Here is a 25,807-nt window from a genome sequence, read left to right as displayed (position 1 = left end):
TCAGCTGCTATTCCATCGTCCTTCATTTAAAAAACCCTCTACCTGATGTCATATAATTTCTTGATCATCTGTCTTTTTGTTCCATTTTTTTTCTGGAAAAATCTCAGTGCTATTCTTCTGGGAAAATTCTTTTTGCCTACATCAAGAAGTTGGTTTTTTTTTTAAGAAAACCATGCAATCAGGTAAATTGGTTTCACTTAAAATCATAATCAGTCTCAAATGGTTGTTGACACTGATCAACACACTACTGTAATTCATATTTCTACTGCCTATTTCAAACCTTTTTAAAGCTCCTAAAATCTATGATTCAGGGCCCTGTACTCCTCTCTTCACTTACATCTAATTTTACAATGAAAATAGTCACCATCTATTAGGAATTCATTCATCTTCTCTATATCAAGCACTAAACCTACAGGCATATTCCATCAATCCATCTTCTTCTCTTCTGTTACTTTAGAGACAGTTCCCTCTTCTTAAGGTTAATCTGTCCTTGGTTTTGTTTCCATCAACTTTTGCCTTCTTACAACCTACTCTGTTCACTTTTTTTCCTTGCTTCAATTTCAACTTCTCTCTTTCTAGTGGATCCTTCCTGTTGCCTTTAAAAATTCTCATATCCCTGAAAATAAGTCCCTGACTCCTTCATTTCTGTCCTCTAGAGTCAGACCTACCACTTTCTTTTCACATACAGACTTCACGAAAGTCTCATCTTATTTTTTCTCCTTTCCAATGAATCAATTCACTGATCAAACATGTATTCAATGGTTACTCTATTCCATGTATTGTTTTAAAACTGGTTTGAAATTCATGATTATCAAGAAAATATAAAGAATCCAAAATAATATTTTGATCGAACTTCATCAAAGTTTCTCCATCAAAATTATTTTACGACAAGATTTAACTATGATGGTATCAATAATGACTTTTTCCTGACCCTCATCTTATTTGGCATGTTCTTATTTTTCTTCTTGTATTATTTTGTCAGTCAGCCCTTGTTTTACTGTGATGGTCAGTTCAATCTGTGTCAATTTTATATTTTATTCTTGCTCATTTATGCTACGTGTTCTATTAAATTCCCTTAACTGCTGGAGAGATACTGAGAAATCCCAGTATCCCAGTAAATATGTTTGTATAATGTGTGAAGAAATACAACTCCCTCACTTTTCCAGGCCACAAAGTTCTCTATTAGGCTTCTAGATGACTTACTCTGATGGATTACAGAGAACATTGTGTACATCTGTGTTCTGTTGGCTTGGAGTTACATACCGCAGATAAACATGTTCTCAATCTTAATCCATTCTTGTGGGCATGAACCCACTGCCAAAAGGACCTCACGCTAAGATTACTTCAGTGGTTTGTAGGTGTATATGACTGGGGGAGGATGCATTGTGGGCTGGGCTAATACCCACAGAAGCCTATTACAGAGTACTGATTGATGTAAAATCTCTTCAACTTTTAGTACAATGTTGGAACATGATAAGCACTTGAACTATACATGAATTTCAGACTTAAAAAATGATTCTCACAATATGCAGTTATGAACTGGAACTTGAAGGATGGCAAAATTTCAGTAAGCATACAATGCCACATTTGCTTCACTCACTAAATGATTCATACGTAAATGCATATTTGTTAGGGAACCAATCTCTATAATAAGCGAACTTTTGAGATTTCAGAGATTTCCCCAGTAAAGGCTTAATTTTCTGCATATGGAACAATCTAATGCAGGAGTTCCTGACTGGTGGGTGATTTTTCTCCATGTGGTAATCAACATCCTACCATCTTTTGGTTATGCTATCCTCTCCCTGGCTAAGCAACTGATTCTCATACTACTCTATACTATGGGAAAGGAATGCAGATATTTTTGGTGAACTGTTAGTGCTCTCTGATCATGATCATCATGTTTCTAGAATATGATCATAATCAAAGAATGTTTCTACAATATGAAATGACAAATCTAAGAAAATGGAAATTTATTTATATGCACGTATTTGTGTTTTATTTGCCAATTTTTCCAACTGTATCAGTTCCCTGACTTGGAGTTTTAAATGTTGCATAGACTGTCTGTTAGTGGGTACTATTTCATAAAGCATTACTTACTCCAGTTGGATCAGTCACTAAAGCCTTTTAAGGGACGATATTGCTCTTTGAAGTTTTACTGAATTTTTTTTTTTAAATGTTTTGAAACCTGCTTGTAAGCTCATGGGTATTAAACATATAGGCTTGGGGTTTGACTGGGGAAAAGAATCAAATAATTTATTTCTGTTAAGTTTCAGCTTTGGTCATCTATGTCATTACATCAGACTCCAGAAGCTCATCTCTACTTAGTTTCCTCTAGGCTAGATTACTACAAATCTCTGCTTTCTGACCACTGAGTAAATTGCTCTCTGAAATTATATATTTTCTTTCATCTTATTTTATTTTATCAGGAAAAGAAGCATGTTGTGTAACCATCAATTTCATAATATTACTATAATTATATTATTAATTATATAATTGTTATATAATGTATATATAATTATAATACTATATGCTAAGCTCTGGATAAATATCATAAATTATAGTTTGTATTATCAGAATAATATGCATACTCATTCAAAGAAACAAAGTCTTTTAAAAAATGGCATTAAAATGAATGCCTGTCCAGATATTGGAAGTTTAAAAATAAAGAAGAAATTAATTAACAGTAAAAACAACTGTATCAATAATAATTAATAGTTTCCTTTTCCTTTGTTGGGGTAAGAAAGAAATAAGAAAATAATTTAGGGACATTCCCTGATAAAAGCTATATAGAAATAGGACATTAAGGCACCAGACAGGGAAGAGCAATTAGTCCCAAAGATGAAATCAGGGAAGTAATATTAGAACTAAACAGTAAAAAAATTAGAATGCCAGAACTTATATTTTATTTCTCCCTCAGTAAATAATCCAGGTTGAGTTATTTCTGGTTTCATTAGTACACTTGTTGAGATATTTCTTAATTTCCTTCCATAGGCATTCTGCCAAATGTGAAGCATCCTTAAGATTGAAAAACCCATAAGTAAACACAAGGATTTAAAAAATCTGTTTTAATTAATACACAACATGATGTGATTGTCTTTATTAGCTCATCACCTGCAACAACTTTTAAATTATATATTTTTATGCATTTTTGCTAATCTCTTATTTAACATCTTTATCCTTCTTCAGGACACCAGAGGCAATGATGCCTTCAAAATGGTTGAAGGGCTCTACGAGTAACTTCTGTACTAAAATCTAGGAGTGTTTAAGGTATCCTAAAAGCAAGAAAATGCAAACAAGCCAGGCCCTCAGTCCCCCCACTTAACTGAGCCTGGTGTTGGGGTCAGGGTGTGAGTGCCTCACTTAGTGTCCGTGATCAGCTGGTGCCAAACCTACTGCTACACCTTCTGTTGTCTTCTGGGCTTGACAGAAACAACAAATCCCAGGTGACTTCAAAGCTAGATAAAGAATTAATGCTTACATGTGCCAAACTGAACAGTTAAATCTCTAGTCTTATAACTATGTATTTATTTACAGCTAAACCTTTTTATTTGATATTATGGAGGAACAGAATATTTTAGATATTCTGGATAATTTTATTTAATAAGGAGCCTCCTTAACAATATGCACTTCCCAACTACATCATTTTTTTTCCTTTTAGGAATTTAGATATTTTATGGGAGCAGTTTATATTTATAAATAAAAATAATCAGTTTTAAAATGATATGCAAATTTAAAAGCTAATCAATTAATACAATAAATATAAATAATAATAAAATATAGCAAAACTAATAATAATTCTGGTGTTCAGTCATTATGGCAGACTGAATTATATACCCCAGGAAAAACATGTTCTTAATCTTAAACCATTGTAAATAAGACCTTCTGAAGATGTTATATTTAAATAAAGTGTGGCCAACTGAATCATACTGTTCTTTCATATGTATATATTTCAGAGAAGTGAACTTACAAAACAATTACGGACAATGTGTAGAATTCCCGTACAGGGCCCCTCCACCAACACATTACACTGTTATGGAACATTTGCTACAGATGATTAGATAACATCATCAGACTATTATCACTAACTATGATCTATAATGTATATTTGGCATTTTTTAAAATGCCCCTATCGTTAACACAGTACCTTCTTTGATGTTGATAAAAAATATTACAATATTGCTGTTAACTATAGTCCATAATTTCATTAATTTTTCCCATGCATCTCCATATTCTTACCACCTTGTAATAGTGATGCACTTTTGTTGTAGTTCACAGAACATTTTAATATTTGTACTATTAACCACAGTTCTTATCCACCTCTGAGTTCACAATATTATTCAGTCCCTAGATCATTCTTTAGCTTCCTCTCAGTTGACATTTACATCCCTAGACTACCTATTTCAGTCACAATCCCATTTATAAACCAGCTGTGTTGGTTATATTCACTATAATGTGTTACCATCAACTCTATTCATTTCCATACTTTTACAGTCAAGCTAATTAAAAATTCAACATTCATTAAGCATCAGTACCCCTTCTCAGCCCTCATCCTATCTCCTATTAACCTATACTCAATGTTTCAACTCCAAGGGCTTATTCTTTGTGTTTGGTTTGTATTAGTGAGAACATACAATATTTGTCCTTTCATGTCTGGCTTATTTCACTCAGCATAACATCTTCAAGTTTCATCCATGTCATAATCATATATGCCCCAATTTCATTAGATCTTATAGCAGCACAGTGTGTGTGTGTGTGTGTGTATGTGTGCCACATTTGGGTTTTTTCCATCTTTTGGCAATTGTGAATAATGCTTCTTTGAACATTGGTGTGCAACTGTCTGTTTGCATCACAGTTTTCAGTTCTTCTGGATATATTCCTAGTAGAGTAATTGCAGGATCATATGGCAGTTCTATATTTAGCTTCCTGAGGAATCTCCAAAATGTCTTCCATAAAGGCTGCATTATTTTGCATTCCTATCAATAGTGAAGGGTATTCCTGTTTCTCCACCTCCTCTCTAGGATTTCTGTTTTTTTAATAATGGCCATTCTATGAGGTGTGAGATGATAACTTGTTGTAGCTTTGATTTGCATTTCTGAAATAGCTAGTGACATTGAACATTTTTTCAAGTTCTTTTTTGCCTTTTGTGTTTCCTCTTTGGAAGAATGTCTATTTAAGTATTTTGCCCATTTTTAAATTGGATTGCTTGCTCTTTTATTGTTGAGTTGTATGATCACTTTAAATAGCATGAAAATTAAATCCTTATTGGGTATGTGGTTTCCAAATATTTTCTTGCATTGAGTGGGCTGTCTTTTCACCTTCTTGAGAAAGACCTTTGCATCACAAAAGTGTTTAAGTTTGAAGAGGTCCCATTCAGCCATGATTTCTTTCACTGAGCATGATTTCAGTGTAGAGTTTAAGAATTCACCACCTACCACCAGGTCTTGAAGATGTATTCCAACATTTTGTTCTAGAAGCTTTATGGTTCTAGCTTTTATATTTAGTTCTTTGATCCATGTTTAGTTAAATTTTTGTATAAGATGTGGGATAAGGATCCTCTTTCTTTCTTTTGGATATGATATCCAATCTACCCAGAACCATTTGAGGAATAAACTGTTCTTTCCCAGCTGGGTGGGCTTGACAGCCTTGTCAAAATCACTTGACTATATATGAGAGGGTCTGTTTCTGCACCATCAATTTGGTTCTATTGGTCTATAGGTCTAACTTTATGCCAGTATCATGCTGTTTTTACCACTGTAGGTAGGCAATATATTTAAAGTCCATACGTGAGAGTCCTCCAACTTTGTTCTTCCTTTGATTTAAGATGTTTCTGGCTATTTGGAGCCCTTTACCTTTCAAAATAAATTTGATAATTGTGTTTCCCATTTCATAAAAAAATTCTGGTGGAATTTTTTTCAGGATTGCATTGAATCTGGATACCAATTTGGGAGAATTGACATCTTAGTGATATTTAGTCTTCCAATCCATGAACATGGAATGTTTTTCCCTTTATTTAGGTCTTCTTTGATTTCTTTTAGCAATGCATTGTAGTTTTCTGAATACAAGCATTTTACGTGTTTGGCTAAGTTTTTTCCTAAATATTTGATTCTGTCAGTTATTATCATAAGTGGAAAACTTTTCCTGACTTCCTCCTTAGACTGCTTAATACTAGTGTATAGTTGTCTATACTATACTGGAGTACACATTGATACTCCTTATTTTTGCATATCAATCTTGTATCTTGCCACTCTGCCGAATTTGTTTATTAGCTATAGTAGCTTTGTTGTGACTTTTTGGTATAGGATCATATCACCTGTGAATAGCAAAAATTTTACTTCTTCTTTTCCAGTTTGGATTCCTCAGACTGTTTCTTAATCCTATTACTGGAGACCTTATGAAGTGAAAGCCCCAGGGAGGAGTCTGGAATCTGACGTCAATGGAACCTGAAAGAGAAATAAGAGGACATTACCATGTAATGGGAAAGCCAAGGAACCCCATAGATTGTCAGCAGCCAACCTTGGAATGCTACAGTCTATATTTTGGACTTCTCCTAGCCTCAGAATTGTGAGGCAATAAATTCCCCTTGTTTAAGCCAACCTATTGCGTGATATTCGTCATAGAAACTTGTAAAACTAAGAAGAAATGCTAAAAATAACAGTTTTTAAACATTTATAACATTTACTATTTTATAAAATGCTGAAAGTTTGTTTTGACTTTGTAAGCAGAGCGTTTTTCTTTTTTTAAGATTTATTATTTATTTATTTCTGACCCCCCCCCCACCTTGTCTGCTCTTTGTGTCCATTCACTGTGCATTCTTCTGTCTCTTCTTGTCTTCTCTTTAGGTGGCACTGGGGACCCATCCTGGGACCTTCCAGAGTGGGAGATAGGTGCTCAATCTCTTGTGCCACCTCAGCTCCTTAGTCTGCTGTGTCTCTTATTTTCTCTCCTCTGTGATTCTTTTCATGGCATCATTTGCTCTTCCAGCTCTCCACTCAGGCCAGCACTCCTGTGTGGGCCAGCTTTCCTCTTGGGCCAGGTCACATTCACCAGGAGGCCCCAGGAATTGAACCCTGGACCTCCCATATGGTAGACTGGAGCCCAATTGATTGAGCCACATCTGCCTCCCATAATGTTTTCTTAAATGTGCTTTTATCCATTTCCATTTGAGAGCTTCCCTCTCACAAATTTTCTGCTCTGAATTGTCATCCCAAAATTGATCCCAATTAAGGTTGCATGAGTGTGTTTATTTGTATATGTGTAATTTACATGAAATTCATTTATCAACTCATCCTTCTGTGAATCATGTTTCTGGTATCATATATGAATAATCTTTGTGGTTATTTTCTAAAAGTTTGTCTAACTTTTTCCTTTCCTGGTCCCTTTGATCTAGAGAGAAGGGTTTTATTAGGATTTATTTTGTCTGTGGCTGTTGGCATTTCTGGGTTGCTGGCATCTTCCAGCTCTTTGTCTTAGGTAGATGAGATTAAAAAAAAACCCAAACCCAGGGAATTCACCATGATACCATTTCTTGAGTCCTGAAGTTACTAGTCAGCCTGCCTTGTAAACATTTCAGAGTCTTCCTAAGTTTGTTTAATTTATAGTGTCTGGAATTTTTATTTATACCTAATGAAAAGAATAGTTGTTCTTAGTGGGAAAAATACATATACCTCACCTGCCCATAAAACATTTAAAGTATGTTTTCCTTTAGCTGTCCTACAGGTGATCACTAGTAGGTCTCACTTAATCATGTGCATAGCTGTTCTCCATCTCCTGTCTCATTTCTGCACACTTCAGGGGTTGCATGTTCCCAAATGATAATTAGCCATTGTTCTTCCTCCAGCCATTTGTCTGAAGCTGAAAGGCACCCTTAATATGTACCTGTGGAAAAAAATGACTATATATAATTGATGGACCAATAAAATTTAACTGCAAAATACAAACCTGTAAGAGACATTTTTCAGAGCAATCTCATTGATTCTGTCCACATCCTTTGTGATTTCTGCTATATATCTATCCTTTGGACTTTTGCTTTCTCATTGACACAGCCAAATTTGTCTCAGCATTTTCTTAAGTGAACTTCTGTTGCTGATTCTGCTACCTGACTTGATCTTACCTATCAGATATTGCAAAGAGTCTGATTCCTGGAGGAATATCCCCATTATTGAGGTATAACTTGAAATTTACAACTCAATAATTGTACAACTTAGAGGGTGAGACATCCACAGGGTAATCTCTATAATCATTTCCACTGCATGCTAAGGGAGCTGACAGGAGACTTCTGAAATCCTATCATTTTCTTTTAACATCCCTAAACAGAATCCATACTCTGAAAGTCAAGTTTCTTTTAAATAGGAAGATGGATTTTAGTAAGCAATGGCCATGTATTTTAAAGATTTGCAGATTTACTTCTTTATACAAAACAAAGAAGCAAAGAACCAGAATATGTATATTTACCCCTTATAGAACTTATTATTCAATGGGTATTGGTAGTGTTAAAAAACAAACATCACACACATCTTAGAGGCCACATTCATCTTTCCTATACTAAAAAGAATTGCACTATTTTTAAATAGAGAGCTTGAGTGGTGTCAAAAGTTTCTTTAGATCTTCTCCTTTTCTTGGCCTTGTTTAAGAAGTGAATGATGCATGGCAGGGCTTCCTCTTGCACAAAGGCAAGTTTATAAACTTATGAGCTCAAAGGAAACAGTGCAAAGCAGTACTGTTTTGTGTTTCAAGTGGCTCTCACATATCAAATTATTATAAGGACTGGGAAATCTTTCTTTATTATGCTTGGTTCTTATATACAAAATTTAAATGCGGCCAGATAACTGTCATTGCTTTTTACTCTCTTTCCAAAGTACCCCCACCAGAGACATGTAACTTTAAGGTGATAACTTACAAAGCTATGGTGTAATCTTGCAGAAATTGGGCAAAAGATAAAAAGAAGTAATCTGTTACCTGGTCTAGATTCTATCATAATCTTGTGTGAAAATTTAGAAAAGTCCTTTTACTTCTTTAAACTTGATTTACTATATTTGGAAAATAATGCAAAGAAAGGGATTATGCTAGTATTGGGGAAAATTACATACATTTGTTTTGGGTTTTAATCATGCTACAAGGGATTTTCCTACATGCCGTATTTGGGATCATGGTTTGAGCCCTGATATAGTTAAATCTATATGGAATAAAAACCATTTCTAGTATAATGAGATTAGGTTAAAATAACACTACAATAACAGTACTTTATCTCACACGAGGGTAGTATGACAAATTAGACCATCTCTAAAATGTCCTGGTTGTAAAATGTTACAGATGTGTTGGGAAAAGTTGATGTATAAATTTAAGGTATTAATTTATAACAATGTAGAGTCTTCTTGTCTTAGAACATTCATTATTACAGTATCCAGAAAATGTTTTAATATTAATATACCAAAGGTCTCATAGCCAGTAAGTGGTGAAACCAGGATTTGGAACCAAGGTGTGCCCACAGAGCTTGAGTCATTTATACTCGTTTATTATCTATAGTCAGTTCATCTAGAAATTGAAACTCCGACTGCCAGAAGCACTCATTGTCTCCAGGTTATGAGTGATAAAGAAGAAAGAAAGATGCACAATTCTTTTATCTTTTAGGGACTTCCATTAAGCCTAGGAAGAGACATGCCCAGGTAAGGTATATTCATGGTGTATCGTAAGGATTCTGCTCTGGTGTTCAGCCATTTTGTTTCTTGTTTTCTCTCTCTCTCTCTTTCTCTCCCTTTTTTTCCTCAAGATGAGGCTCTGACAGATTTTAACAGTTGTTGGTCATTAGAGCCAGTGTTGTGCCCATATAAGCCTTTTTTGGTCCATAATCCAATTAGGTGTGGCTGATGTTGGAGGGCTTTCTTCAACTGTGTTTGGGGAACTTAGCAGAAGGGGATAGGGGTATGGGTATAGGAGGCACTAGAGATCACAGATTGTTCTTCAATGTCTTTTGTCATGAGATCCTTGGGAAATGTCCCAACAGAGTCTGAAATCCTGGCACATTTTCTTTTCTCAGGTACAGAGAGGGTTAATAGATTATGCTAAATTTGTAGAGAATGCCTAAAAGAAAGGCAGTGTATTCACATGAATGACATTTTCAAATATCCTGCCTAAACACAATTTGTTTAGGGATCCTGCTTGCTTTCTCTTTTAAATATGTATAAATTGATGATAGATTACAAGAAAAATCCTTTGGCATCCCAAATAATGCAAAAAGAAGCTATGTTTGTATTCCACTAGAAGCTCACACTATCTGTTCTGGAAAAAGTTACAATTAAAGGGTGAGATTACTGTCTCCAATTGTTAGAGCATGGGTTCTCCTTAGGGTACGGACTAGAAATTGGGATCAGACCCAGGTTCATCAGTCCCAATCACTAAGAAAAGCCAGGTCCTAAAGTTGGAAGTGTTTGGGTTATAGATGAGCCCCCTGTTGAAGCAGAGGGCTGAAGGCAGTGCTGGTAACACTTAGATATTCTTTGATATTGCACTTGGTATGTAATAAAGGACTTGTGAAGACTTTGACCAGCCCCCAGATCTTGGAGACATCAATTTTTTGCCCCAATCTCATAAAAAGATTTGAAGGATGGATGGGTCTAGGGAAAAGAAGTATTCCTAATTTTGGCAGGTCCTGGAAAACCTTCCTCTCACATCTTAAACCCCAGGTAGGGAGAACCAGTTGCCATTCCTGGCCAGGGACTTTCACATCTTAACCATTTTTATAACTTCCTTCTTCCTGTAGCACATCTTAATTTTCCCTTTTTGCTTGGTAATTTTCTATTGCTTACAAACTGACAGGTAATTAGTAGTGTTTAAAATATCTTTGAGACTGTTTCTCCATTTGCAAATCAAAGATGATAACATCTGCCTTACCTACCTCAAAGTGTGTATGTGAACAACAATATATTTAAAAGCATCTTTAAGTAGAGAAGTAATCATTCAAATAGTAGCGGGAATAATAGCAGTAGTTGTAATATTTGTGGGAGTGCAAGTGGTAGTTGTTAAACCACACTGGGTAGCAGAGACTCTGAAAGAAGTACAACGTGCAAAATAGTATATCTGTAGATGTATAGAGTAGTATATCATATTTCTTTAATCTTTAGTACAATCAACTGATATTAAACCCTCTCATGTTCCTAAACTCTGGTGTGTTTTGACTTGACTAAGGATATGCCAGGAAAATTTTTTCTAATCTTAGAGGCCAGATTAGGAGAATTCCTGAACTAGGTAACAGAGAAGGGGTCTATTAATCGACTAAATGTTAACTGAAAATTCTTTCAAAATTTAACCTTTATCATAAAATTTTTGTAGTTCATCAAATTTTGGAAACTAGGAATATAATTGAAACATGATTTCTTGTTCCAGCTCCACCTGCTCAAACTCCATGAAGTTCATTTTCATTGTTGACTTAGCATGTTTTGTATTTCAGATCCACTTGGTTCCTTTATTGGCTTTCTCTGGACTGGCTAATTCTTATGCTCAATCTTCTGCCATCTTCTGGCTTGCTTACAGTGACTGAAGAGGGCTTGAATTTATTCTCTTTTCAAAGTCATTTGGAAACAGCATTGACACACTGTTCATCTCTAGACATGTCATGTAGAGTTGTTGTAGATTGTGAACTGGATTTTCTTAAACTTGTACCATATTAAGAGGACAGCCCTTAACCATACTTCAGCCAAGGTTCTGGATTCGTATTTCTCAACCTTATACCATTTGCTTCAGAATTGCCTGGAGCATTTGGGCCCTAGGACCCCCTGAGCCTGCATTTTTAACAAATTTATCCTGTTTTTCTTGTGTGCAAATTAAAATTTGAAATTGAAATTTTTTTGTAGGTGATGGGATCATCCAAATACTATGCTTATTTATTTATTTTATTTATTTATAAGTAAATAAAATTTATTTATTTATATATTTTATTTTATAAATATATGCTTATTTATTTATTGACACTAGAATGTGAGCTCTTTCAGAGTAAGAGCCATATGTTACTGATTGGTGAGCAAAGTAGGTGCTCAACAAATATTTTAGACATGGCTATATAACTAAATTTAACAGAGTATACCTCAGGCAACCCCATAAATCAGATTTGCCAAATGGGAGACTGAATGATTAACATATACATGGGTCTGGGCTATATTCTTATTTGGTTATGATAAAAATGGAGCTAAGAGAATGATGGAATATTACAGCTGGATTAGAAACTGGAATAAATTCTGCATTTTGTAGAAAAGAAAAATCAAACCTATTGTGGTTGAGACTTAGCCATGTTTTCAGTACTGGTTAAAAACTGACCCAGGCACATAACTTCAAACTCTTAGATTAGATAATTCCTCTTTCACTTCTCAGATAGGTTTATTTTTTGATACTTAATGGCAGGGTATTTAGGAAACCCTAGTTAAAAAAAAGAGTGTCAGTGTGAGTAATCTATTTTCTGGTTAATCAGGGCTCATCTATGGAAAAAAAAACACGCTAATTTTCTGTGGTTTTTGGTCAATATCTTTGAAGAATTAAGAATTATCTGAGAAGAACTTAATTCTAACTGCCAAACATTAAGAATTTCTCAGTTGGTCGGAGTCTTTAAAAAGACTAGAGTGTCTTCGAAATAAACAGGTGGCACTAATGATAGAGTAGAAAAATGCAGCTGCATTGTCAGTGTTTCTGCTATTGAAAAAACATTGTCTTCCTCTATGATTTCTTCCCAGCATTTCAAGGATTATGAAGGTAGTGGAGTGCGCTTTATACTTGTAAAATCCCCTTTGGACTTTTTAAATTTAATTTGTCAAAATACTGAGTGCTTTATTATGATTTTATTTAATGAAATGGGAAAGTAATCATTTAATGAAACTATTCTCATAATGATATTATGGCATGTCATACTAACTTTAATACTGCTTAGGTGAGACAGAAAGACAGTGTATGCAAGTATATATATTTAAATTGGCATTTCACAATAAATGTGGAAGCTGCAGCTCGAGAAATGGGCTTCTAAGAAAAAAAAATAAGGCAAGCAGACTGCTTTGTGAGAATAATTATACCGTGCAATTTGCATGCGAATATATTTAAACTAAAAGAAATAATTCTAAATTATTCATAGCATAAGGTTGACTTTGTATTGCCATTATTCCTTACATAAAATATATGCTATAAATCATGCTTTTAATGTAGAGAAGGGTAGCTGAGGTGAAAATTCAGTTTTCTCCCAGATGTACAAATGCAGTTGAATATTCCACGTTGAGAGAGGTAATTCTCAATTACAGCATATTGGAATTACTTGATAATGCATTTCATGTAAGTGGTTTAAGCAAGATGTGCCTCTTTACAACAAATTAACTTTTTTTCAGAGTATATATTTCTCCTCTTTGTATGAGATAATAACTATTTATTTATAAACTATAAAACATATAGCACGCTTATGCCTACAGCACTTAGAAATTACTAGGCTATACATTCATTAAAGAGAAGTAATTACTTTCCAGATATCTTGCCTACAATCTTTTATTGACCTCATAATGCAATTGCTATGCTTAATAGATTGATGCAGCTATTTATGCAATTCTTTCCACAATATATGAGTTTGCTACATACGTTCAATAATAATTCAGACGGCACTTCTGCTTATTAAGCTTAAGAGGCAGAAACACGGAGCCTACTCTATGTAGAAAAATATCAGTTAATGGCCACAAGGATATGAAATAGGAGGGCAGAAATTACAAAATATTTTTATAGTAATTGATTTATAATTGTTACTGCATGCTTTTGGTCTCATTGGAAAATAACAATCCTTGAGGATAGTCCCTTAAATCATCTGAATTCTGATTTCGGGAAGATGTTTGTGGAGTTGGAATTCATTTCCTCAAAGATGCCACAAAAATATTCATAGATCACTCTGGACATGAAAATACAGAAGCAGTAACAGCAACGATATATAATACAGCAATAATTTCTCCTTCCTTGGGGGTGGTATTTGTTATTTGCGTGCTTTATTCTGCCACAGGTTCTTCACACAGTGTTTTTCTAACAAGAAACAGAAGATACTGGTATGAAGTAAAAGTGTCAATGCAAGCTTTATTGGAAGAGCAAGCAAAATTAAAGAGGAAATATCGGTTATGTGGCTTTAAATTAAAGGAGTTTGGAAATGGTGATGGTTTTCTATTAACAATGCAAATTGCCAGATTTATTAAAAATGATAAACATTTGAAACATCTTTATGAATGTGTGTACATACATATACATAAATATATAGAATCATAATAGGTACATTGTATTTTACTTTATGCCAGCAGGATGGAAAATTACAAGGAAATACCTTTTAAAATCCATTTCAAAGATAAAATATTATATACATTCTCACTTTACTGTTTACTGTCAACAATTTGATTAGAAATATGATATTTTATTTATTTTTGAGTACATTTTCTGAGATAGGAAAATGTGCTATTCTGATATAAACTTCTTCAAATATAAATGGTCTTCTTTTTAGGATGTCTTCAAGAGGAAAAAAAACTAGGTTCCCATATTATTGTTTTAATTTTTCCGATTTAAAAAAAGACAAAGAATTCAAGTAGCATTGTAAAAGAATATTTATCAAGATTATGTGGTGACTGAATCTAAAATATTGATACTCTACCTCTTTAAAGTTGGGCTATAACTTTGGTCAGAAAACTACTAATGAGTGTTCTCTGCTTAGCATTGGTGTCATATGAGAGTATCATTTTTTATTAACATAATACAAATATCCTATAAGGTGTTACACCTTTCATTGCTTGTGGCTTTGGAATCAAAATGTCACAGTGGATTTTACTTTCACTAATAGATTGAGACTTTGTACATTACATTAGTAAAAGTGAACAGTGCCGGGGTACTATGCCAAAAATGACAGAGGAGGCAGGCACCGGTATAACAATCCCCTAAATTACAGCTTGTTTCTCCTTTGTCCCCAAACAATAACAACAGGGTGAGAAGTTTGGGTGGGTAGTTTATTACCTTTATGGAAAAAAGTTCACCTTTCTGCAACTCTTCATATCCACTGTCAAAATATCACATTATACAATTCACTGGAAGTGAACTTATTGCTAAATATCCATTAGGTTCCCAGGAGATGCCTTACATTAATTGTTTAGTGAAAGCACCCTTAGGCTATCACCAGGGAAGCACATGGAATGCATAAAGAGAAGTTGACAGAGATCCCTGTAGAACAAGATGCATCTACCAAGCTCAAGACTTCTCCAGGAAGAATCCTATGAGGCAGTGTTGAGAATGGTCATTTGTGGAGGGGGTCGTTATTCTTCCTTATTTCCTCCTGGCACAAATATACCATTAGTATGGGGAAAAGAATAATGAGGAAAAATGATTACGGAAAAGACTGCTCAGTAATTGTAAACAGGGTGTGCTTATAGGTTGTGGTTCTGAGGCATCGATGTAGTTTATAAACAGAAAAAGAATTGGAAAGTTAGACAGGAATTGTATTATCAACCTAAGGATGGTGTAAAAGAGGAATGGTGGCAAACAATTAGAGGAAAAAAAGATTACGTTTTGAAGTAAATGAGAAAAAAGCGATTGGTAGCACGTTTTCAACGAATGTCCAAATAGGTTGCTGAAGGGAAAAAAGTCAAGACACAAAATGAATGACAGTGGATTCTGGCAAAATATGTTTTCATGCTTGTCTGCCACATTCCTCCTGAAAACATTTTCTGTTCTGAATATAGTACAGATTTTTATCACTCCCTCGTTTAATTACAATCGCTGGTGAAACTATTGTACGTCTATTATGCACTATTATGTTTGTTTATTTCACATCATTTTGTTTAGAATGTTTCTAGAAAGGAAATGTACGAAAGGAAACAAAATATGTGCTCTTTGTCAGCCCCCCCCCCTTTTTTTGGTCCGCATTACTGTGAAAATTCCACTAGAGGGGGCACTAGTAAAACAAGAAACAAGATTCCAATAAAACAACTTTTTCATTCTTTTCTTTTAGGGATGAAAATGACTCTCCTCCTTTCATACCTGGATAGAAATATTTTGAGGACATTACAGGGAAGTAGTGAAGTTGCCAGAGGGAATTAATCTTTAGGTGGTCAAAATACTTCCATTAAGTTTAGGTTTTATTTTATGGTTAATCTCCTGCAGTTAAATTTTAGCCAAAAGAGAGCAAAAATGCAAATTCTTGGTTAAATACAGACATTGTATTTGTATTATGACTGCTGAGAGCTGAAGTCTTAAAGAAGAGATGCTTCATTTCCGTGACTTTTCTTTAGTGACTCTAGTCATTACATAAGCAACCGAATGGTGAGAATCAGTCTTTTGTGGTCAAATTGAATTTACCCAAGGCATGACCTTAACTTTAGTTCATCTTTTCAATCACAGGAAAACGTTTTTTAAAGGTAATAGAAAAACTTGTCATCTGTTTGTGATTAATCTTTATTCTGAACCAAAATTTGCCAAATATCATAAACTTCAATGTAATTATTGATTTGGTGTTGTATTTTGTTATTATTTTTTTTAAGTTAAATCAATTTGCAAAACTTCTCTAACAACTAACAATGCTTACATGACAGAGGTGCGATTTGATTCAAGAAGATGTCATATCGTGAGAATGAAGGATATGTCCCTGTCTATTGATCTATGTGAGCTTTGGCATCTGCAAGAAAAGGCCTGGCAGAAGAAGCTCGAATCAGTCTCTCTTCCTGCAGTAAATTTACAACACAACAAGAAAACCATTTTTTCAGCTTAAGTCTCAAAAAATTTATGAAATTTCCTGTTGTATTGGATTAACTAAAATAATCCATGCTAAATCCTTATCATGATACCTGGAAGAAAACGTGTGCTCAATAATGTTAACAATTATTTTTTGGTGTTATTATTTATTCAAAATAATTATTTCATATTCCTTGGAATAGAGAGCTTGGCTACAGTCTCATGATATGCTACCATCCTTAGTAGTTACACCCAGTCTTTTTCTGACTTTACCTAACAGATTTTCTGAAGGAAACTGTTGAATCCTTACTAGAAGTTCTGCTTTTTGCCCTGACACACTAAAATGTTATGGATTGGTATTTCTTATGCCTTGCTTTTGGTGGACTGCCAGTATTTTTTACAAATGTCAGAAGAATGTTTTAGAAAATTAATGTCTAAATTCCTTAGCCCATCCAAATTTCATTGTCACTTAAAAATAGCTCTGAGGAGAATAACTATCATTTGTTATATATCAAAGTCATTAGAATAATCAATCTGGAATATGTTCTTAGAAATTATCCTGCCCATTTATCTCCTTAAAAAAAAAAAAAAAAGGAACTTATGGTCTAAAAGTGTTAAGTGACTGCCCAAGGTCCTACAGCTAGTTGTGACACTAAGCCATGATTGAAACTCATTTCTCCGTCCTTCTCTTCTTAGAAGTATTTTAAAACTTAAGTTACAGAATTGATCATTTTCTTTTTGATTTGGAAAATTTAAAAAAAGGATTTTGCAAGTAGATGGGATATGATGAAATGCCTCAGACCTACCTATATTAGCATAGCACTTTATAGTTTATGAGATCCATTTCCAAACACTGTTGCCTTTAATGGTGCATTGGCATGTGATGGAAATTTTTATGATTATTCTGCCAGAGAACTTTCTGGTATCTTTTAGCTCCTCTTTCATTCTGTTTTTATTAATCCTAATACACAAATAATGGCTGACGCACCTATTATGCAATCCATCAATCACTATATGGGGAACCATTGCTTCCGCGATGGTTATTTAGGGTACTCAGCTTGCTGTTTGGTGCTGAATTGCACATGTTCTTTTCTCCTCTGCTTTGCTGTTCTGTGACCTCATGTTTGTAGTGGGTGCCAAGAGTGGTGATGGCACTTGGTGCCTGGAGCAGTGCCAGCAACCTGAGCGCTGTAATGTTATCCCTACCCCTTTTTCCCTTTCTTCCAGCCTAAAAAAGTGAGGGAAAGAGGAGGGAGCAAATATACTGCTTTGATCTCTAATTCCCTGTGGCTGACCGCTTTTCTCCATCTCTATTTCAGAACATACTAACTCCCTTGAGGTGAGTGTGGTGAATTATAGAATTTCAGCATTAGATTGTAGAGAATTCATGCTCAATTCCCTCATTTTATAGACTCATAGCAGTTCAAATGACTAGCCCAGAGCAAGTCACTCCCTTATCTAGTTATTCATGACAATATTTTTTAAACATCCTACAGTGGGGAAGGGCTACAATACAACTAGTTACTAGTTAGTGGCAGAATGAGGAATAAAATCTTGTTAGTTCTTTTTTTTTTTTTTTTAATGTCTAGCGTTTTCTCTTAGCCATACAGCTTCCCATAAAACTATTGGCCATATTTTGTCAATATTAAACCACTTTTCAATCTTTGCCTTGATTTTTTTAGTTTTAGAAATAGGCTGAAAATTGCATTTTTGGGGAGCTTCCTGAAAAAGTTCAAGTGAAACACCTGATTAACAAAGCATGTTCAAAGGACTCCTATTTGTTTGGGGTATATGGAATATCTAGGGAGAACAGAAGTGTTTTTTTTTCCCTATAAATAAATTCACTCTGATATTGTAATAGAATATTAGGTACATTTTACTTCTCTTTTCCTTTATTTATTTATTTTTTCTTTTCCTTCATTTTAATCTTCTCTGATTCTTTTTCTTTTTGTTAATTGGTAGAGGTTTCATTTAGAAAATAATGTGTGTGCTCAGGTTTTTGGAACTAACAAAGATGGCCAACCCTATGAAAGAGGGGACGGCAACCTGTACATGACATAGTTTTGTAGCACTCCCAAAGAACTGTCCAGCTGGTCTTCAGTCAGTTTATGTTGGGTATTTTCATTGTTTCACAATTCCTTAGCTGAGTTTAGGATGTGGATATGGACAAGGGATAATCCAATAGCTACATAATGCCTTAAAAATTTTGGGTATCCAATTAACTAATTAGTATTCCCTGACATAGGACTTTGAGTGATTGGGAGAAAGACCATATTTTGATAGTGGGAAAGAGGTAAAAGTTTGAAAATAATAACCAAGGACAGATGGACCAGTGCATTGCTGCCACCAGGAGGCATTGGGAAGGTAGTTGCACCAGGGGAGGGGGGAAATGTAAATGTCAAAAGGGAATTAGGGGGAAGTGGACGTGGCTTAAGCTCCTGTCTACTAAATGGGAGGCCCCGGGCTTGATTCCAGGGGCCCCCTGGTGAAAGTGAGATGGTGGCCTGCACTGTGGAGAGCTGGTGCGGTAAGACAATGCAACAAAGGGAGATGCAGAGGACAGACAGTGAGATACACAGCAGACCAGGGAGCTGAGGTGGCTCAAGCAACTGAGTCCCTCTCTCCCACACTGGAGGTCCCGGGATTGGTTCACAGTGCCGTTGCCCCCTAAAATGAAAAAAAGATGAGAAGAGAAGACAAGCACACATGGAAAGAATACACAGCGAATGGACACAGAGAGCAGACAGTGAGTGCAAACAACAATGTGGGAGGGGGATTTAAAATTTTTAAAAAATATATATTTAAAAAAATAAGGAAAGAAAGGGATTAGGAATTCAGTAAAACAGAGAAGTAGAGGCCCAAAGATGAAAACAAATCAAAACTTGACCCTCGTTCACTATTTTCTTTTGTAAAGTCACTTCCCCCCCTTTATTAGAGAAGTTGTGGGTTTACATAAAAATTGAACATAGAGGATGATGATTACGCATTTTTTTTTTAAGATTTATTTGTTTATTTATTTCTCTCCGCTTCCTTCCCCACCCCCGCCACCTTGGTTGTCTGTTCTCTGTGTCTATTTGCTGCGTCTTCTTTGTCCACTTCTGTTGTCTGCGGCATGGGAATCTGTGTTTTGTTGTTGCTGTTGTTGTTGTGTCATCTTATAGTGTCAGTTCTCTGTGTGTGCGGTGCCATTCCTGGACAGGCTGAACTTTCTTTCATGCTGGGCAGCTCTCCTTACGGGGTGCACTCCTTGTGCGTGGGGCTCCCCTACGCGGAAACACCCCTGCGTGGCTGGGCAGTCCTTGCGCGCATCAGCACTGCGCATGGGCCAACTCCACACAGGTCAAGGAGGCCCGGGGTTCGAACTGCGGACCTCCCATGTGGTAGACGGATGCCCTAACCACTGGGCCAAGTCTGCTTCCCTGATTACACATTTTTAATACTGAACTATTTCTAAAGCCCATGGTTTAATTTAGGATTCACTGTTTGCATAGTGTAGTTTCATGGTTAAAAAATTTTTTTTGCTGTTACCATAAATATAATCTACATTGTATCTTTTAATCATATTGAGGTATATATTTCAATGCTGTTAATTGTATTCACAATGTTGTGCTACCATCACCATCATCCATTGAAAACCATGCCTACAATTCCAAATAGGAACACTGTACATTTTAAGCCTTAACTTCCCATTCCCTAGCTCCACCTATCATCTGGTAATCTATATTCTAAATTCTGACTCTATGAGTTTGTTGATTCCAACTGTTTCAAGTTCAGTGAGATGACATAATATTTGTCCTTTTGTGTCTGGCTTATTTCACTCAATGTGATGCTTTCAAGGTTCATCCATGTTGCCGCATGTATCAGGACTTCATTCCTTTTTATGGCTGAATAATAGCCCATTGTGTGTATGTGCATGTGTGTGTGTGTAACAAATTTTATTTATCCATTCCTTGGATGATGGGCACTTGGGTTGCTTCCATCTTTTAATGCTGTGAACATTGGTGTGAAAATATTTGTTTGAGCCTCTGCTTTCAATAATTTTGGGTATATATTTAGTAGTGGGATTGCCAGGTCATATGACAGTTCTATACTTAGTTTTCAGAGGAACCGCCAAATTGTCTTCCACAGTGGCTGCAACATTTTGCATTGCCACCAGCAGTGAATGAGTGTTTTTATTTCTCTACATCCTCTTTAACACTTGTTACTTTCTGTCTTTTTTTTTTTTAACAGCAGCCATTCTAATGGGTGTGAAATGGTATCTCACTTTTTAAAAAATAAACTTTATTTTCAGAGAAGTTTTAGATTACAGAAAAGTTACGTTAAAAGTATAAGGGATTCCATGTAATCTACCACCTCAATTTTCTCATATTGAACCAACCTTGCATACCAATGATAAATCCCACTTTATTATGGTGTATAATTATTTTAATATGCTATTGGATTCAGTTTGCTTGTATGTTGTTGAGGATTTTTGCATTGCATCTATATTCATAAGAGATATTGGTCTGGAGTTTTCTTTTCTTGTGGTATTTTTATCTGGCTTTGGTATGAAGGTGATGTTGGCCTCAGAATGAGTTCGGGCGTATTCTCTCTTTGTTTTAGTCTACCAAAGAGCTGCTGATGCTAAGTACCACAGATGGGTTGACTGTTATAGAGGGGATTTATTTGGGGTAAAATATTACAATTCCAAGACCATGAAAAGTCCAACTGAAGGCACCGTAAGAGGTGTTTTCTTACCAAATTCGGCTGCCATGTGGTGAAAAGATGATGGCTGATCTCTGCTGAGGTCTCAGCCTTCCCTTCCAGGCTCACATTCCCTCAGAGTCCAGCTCCCAGAGCTCAGCTGTGAGCAACTAGTCCTCAGTCTGGTCTCTTTCTGGGTCTCTTCTATCAGTCTTGTCTTCTCGTGTTCAGCTGCAAGCTTTCAGGCATATGGTTCAACTCTCCCTGGGCCTCAGCTCTTTGAGTTTGGGTCTCAGCTCTTGGGAAAGTTCTTTCCTTGTGGGAAAACTGAAGTCCTTTCTTCCACATGGCAGGATCAAATATGATGGCTCCCTTTTCCTGTGTCTGTTTTTATCAGATCCAGCAAAAGGGTGGAGGCTTATCCTGAGTCATGCCTTACTGACATAGTCTAATTGAAAGGGTCTCACATGCACAAGTGTGGAATATTTCATAAACATAATCTTTCTCTTTTTGGGATTCATAAAATGATTTCATACTGCCATGCTTTTATTCACTTTTTTGGAAGAGTTTGAGCACAATTGGAGTTAAGTCTTCTTGGAATGAATATTAAATTTCCCCTGTGAAATCATTTGGTCCTGGGTTTTTCTTTGTTGGGAGATGTTTCATTACTGATTCATTCTCTTTATGAGTATTTAATTTGTTGAGAACTTCTATTTCTTCTTGCATCAATGTGCAGATAGTTTGTGTTTCCAAAAATCTGTCCATTTTATCTAGTTTATCTAATTTATTGGTATACAATTGTTCATAGTATCCAAGTATAGTTCTTTTTATTTCAGTGGAAGCAGAAGTAATGTCTCTCTTTTCATTTCTGTTCTATTATTTGTATCCTCCCTCTCTTTTTCTTTGTCAGGCTAGCTAACAGTTTGTCTATTTTGTTGATCTTTTCAAAGAACTTTTGGTTCTGTTGATTCACTCTATTGTTTTTTTCCTATTTCATTTATCGCCACTCTATTCTTTATTATTTCCTTCTTACTGCTTGCTTTGGGTTTAGTTTGCACTTCATTTTCTGGTTTTTCTATTTTTGAGATTAGGTCCCTGATTTGAAGTCTGTCTTCTTTTTTAATTAAGCATTTAGAGATATGAATTTCCCTCTTAGTACTGCCTTTGCTGTGTCCCATACATTTTGGTACGTTGTATTTTCATTTCCATTTGCCTCAAGGTATTTCCTAATTTTGCTTCTGATTTTTTAATCCACTGTTTTTATAAGAACATGTTTAAGGTCCACATATTTGTGAATTTTCCCTTTCTTCTACTATTTATTTCTAACTTCATTCCACTGTAGTCAGAGAACGTACGTTGCATAATTTCAATATTTTTAATTTATTGAGACTTGCTTTGTGACCCAACATATGGTCTATCCTGGAGAAGGATGCATGTGCACTTGAGAAGAATGTGGATTTTGTTTTTGTTGCCTCCAGTGTTCTCTCTATATATATCTATAGGCTTAGTTGATTTAGTGAATCATTCAAGCTTTTTACTTCCTCTTTAATCTTCAATTGAGATTGATATGTTAAAGTCTCCTACTATTAATGTAGAATTGTCAATTTCTCCCTTTAAATCAGTCACATATTTGGGGGTTCTGCTCTTAGGTGCCTATATATTTATAATATTGACTCCTTCTTGTTTAATTTGTCAGTATGTAATGACCTTTATCAGTATGTAATGACCATCTTTGTCCCTCATTACTGTTTTTGACTTAAAGTCTATTTTATCAGATATTAGTATGCCACACCAGATCTCTTTTGGTTACAACTTGCATAATATATTTTCTTCCATCTTTTCACCATCAACCTATGTGTATCTTTGATTTTAAGGTAAGTCTCTTGCAGACAGCATATAGTTGGGTCATGATTTTTTATCCATTCTGCCAATCTCTGCTTTTTGACTGGAGAGTTTAAGCCATTTACATCTAAAGTCACTACTAGTAATATGGATCTTTTTCTGTCATTTCACTATTTAAACTGTTAATCTTACAGTCTTTTGTCCGTAACTTCCCTTTAAGCCCACTTTTACATTCTTTGCTGTGGCAGTTTGAAATTATTTTCTGAATCCCCAAAAGAGAAAGATTATCTTTATAAAGTAATCTATTCTTCTGGATGTGATACCCTTTGACTGCATTAAATTCAGCTGAGGGGATTTTAATTAGATTACCTGTTAAGATTGCTGTAGGGTTTTTTATTGGACTACATCAGTGAGGCAGGACTCAGGTTGAGTCCCTACTCCCTTGGTGGGTCTAACACAAATGGACACTCACTCAGACCGACACTGGAGGAGGGAGCTCTGCCATTTTTGATCCGGTCATGTCCCCATGTGACAAGGTTGAAACAGCAAAGGCCCCTCAGAGAGATGAGCCATTTGCCTGAAAATTTACAGCTAAGTTTGAGCCAAAGTTGATATAGCAGGCCTGGAAAGAGACAAGCCCTATGCTATCTTGCAGTAGAACTTGAGAAGAAAGTGGAGCAGCTGAGCCTGAAAGTGGAAGCCCAGAGGAGATGGCAGAGACTAGACAAAGATTTTCTGCCATCTTGCTTCAACAAAGTGGCAGCTGACTTTGGTGAGAAAGCACCTCTTATGGTGCCTTGATTTGGACTTTTCATGGTCTTGGGACTATAAGCCTTTAACCCAAATAAGCCCCCATTATAAAAGCCAACAGATTTCTAATACTTTGCATTGGCAGTCCTTTGGCAAACTAAAACATTTGCTTTCTTGTGTTGTACCATATTGAGTGCCTTCTCTTTTCTATCTGTATATATTTTTCATCTGTTTTCCTTGTCTTTCCATGGGGTTAAAATTTAACATCCTAATATATAATGATTATATATGGTTTGATACTAACTTAACTTCAATAGCATGCCCATATAATTTTTCCTTACCTCTCTTTCCCCCCACAGTTTTCTGTACTTGTACATTGTATGCCCATAAACCTAGATTTATCACTACTTTTTTTTGTACATTTGCATTTTAGCACCTGTGGGAAATAGAAAGTGGAATTATATATCAAACAATACAATACAATAATGCTAACATTTGTAATTACTCAAATGGTTGCTTTTAACAGGTCTTTATTTCTTTATGCTGCTTTGAATTACTGCATAGTGTCCTTTCCTTCCAGTCTGAAGAATTCCCTTTAGTATTGCTTTTAGGGAGGTTTAGTGGTGATGAACCCCCCCCAGTGTTTGTTTATCTGAGAATGTCTTAATCTCTTCTTCATTTTTGAAAGAAAGGTGTGCTGAATATAAAATTCTTGACTGGCAGTTCTTTTTCTTCAGCACATAAACATTTGAACCCACTGCCTTCTTGCCACAATGGTTTCTGGTAAGAAATTGGCACTTAATCTTGTTGGGATTCCCTTATATGTAACACTTGGAATTTCTCTTGCAGCTCTCAGAACTCCCTCCTTGTCCTTTGCATTTGATAGTGTTGTAAATATATGATGGACTGCATTTTTCTTTATGCTTATCTTGTTTTGGTGCTGTTTGAACTTCGTTGATGTGCACATTCATATCTTTCTCTAGGTTTGGTAAGTTCTCTGTCATTATTTCTTTGACTATTCCTTTTGCTGCTTTCTCTTTTTCTCCTCCTTCTGGGAATCCCATAATTCATATATTGTGTGCTTAATGGTGTTCCATAGCTATCATAGGCTGTCTCTTTCAAGTGTCTTGTCTTCAAGTTCACTGATTCTTCTTCTGCCAACTCCATTCTGCTGTTGAAATCCTCTTGGGTATTTTTTATTTCAGTTACTATGGTCTCCAACTCTAGTAGTTCTGGTTGGCTTCTTTTAAGTTTTCTGTCTGTTAACTTAGACACTCATACTATTCTTACATTGTTTTCCTGTTATCTTGTAGCTCTTTCCCTGTACTTTCATCTCCTTAAGCATTGTTAAGATCTTATTTTGAAAGGCTTTTTAGGTATGTCTACATTCTCTTCTTCATTGTGGTTTTCTGTATTTTTGCTCTCTTCCTTTGGATGGGCCATCATGTCATGTTTCTTTGTTTTTGTCTTGTACTCTCTTGCCCACTGTATATTTTACTATTTTATACCATTAACTCTGTCATTCACTCCCTGAGATGTGTGTTTCTTGGTTTTGTAATCATCTGGTAATGAGACAGAGATTTTCTTGAACTTCACACTCCTGTCAGGAAGGTCTGCCAAGACAAATGCACCATTGATGGTTTTCCCTGTCTTTCTGGGCCTCTTCTTGTCCTGGGTTTTTGTTTGTTAGTTGTTTTGGAGTTCCCCTGTTTATAGGAGTTTGGTTATCTCCTGTGTTTCCCAGGGGAACCACCTCCCTCTCCTGAGTATCTGAAGCCTGTAGGCTTTTGTCCTAGATTATTCACCTTTATAGTTTTTTTCACTC

The sequence above is a fragment of the Dasypus novemcinctus genome, chromosome 11 (assembly GCF_030445035.2).
Source record: "Dasypus novemcinctus isolate mDasNov1 chromosome 11, mDasNov1.1.hap2, whole genome shotgun sequence".
Taxonomy (NCBI): domain Eukaryota; kingdom Metazoa; phylum Chordata; class Mammalia; order Cingulata; family Dasypodidae; genus Dasypus; species Dasypus novemcinctus.
This window is presented reverse-complemented; position numbering follows the sequence as displayed.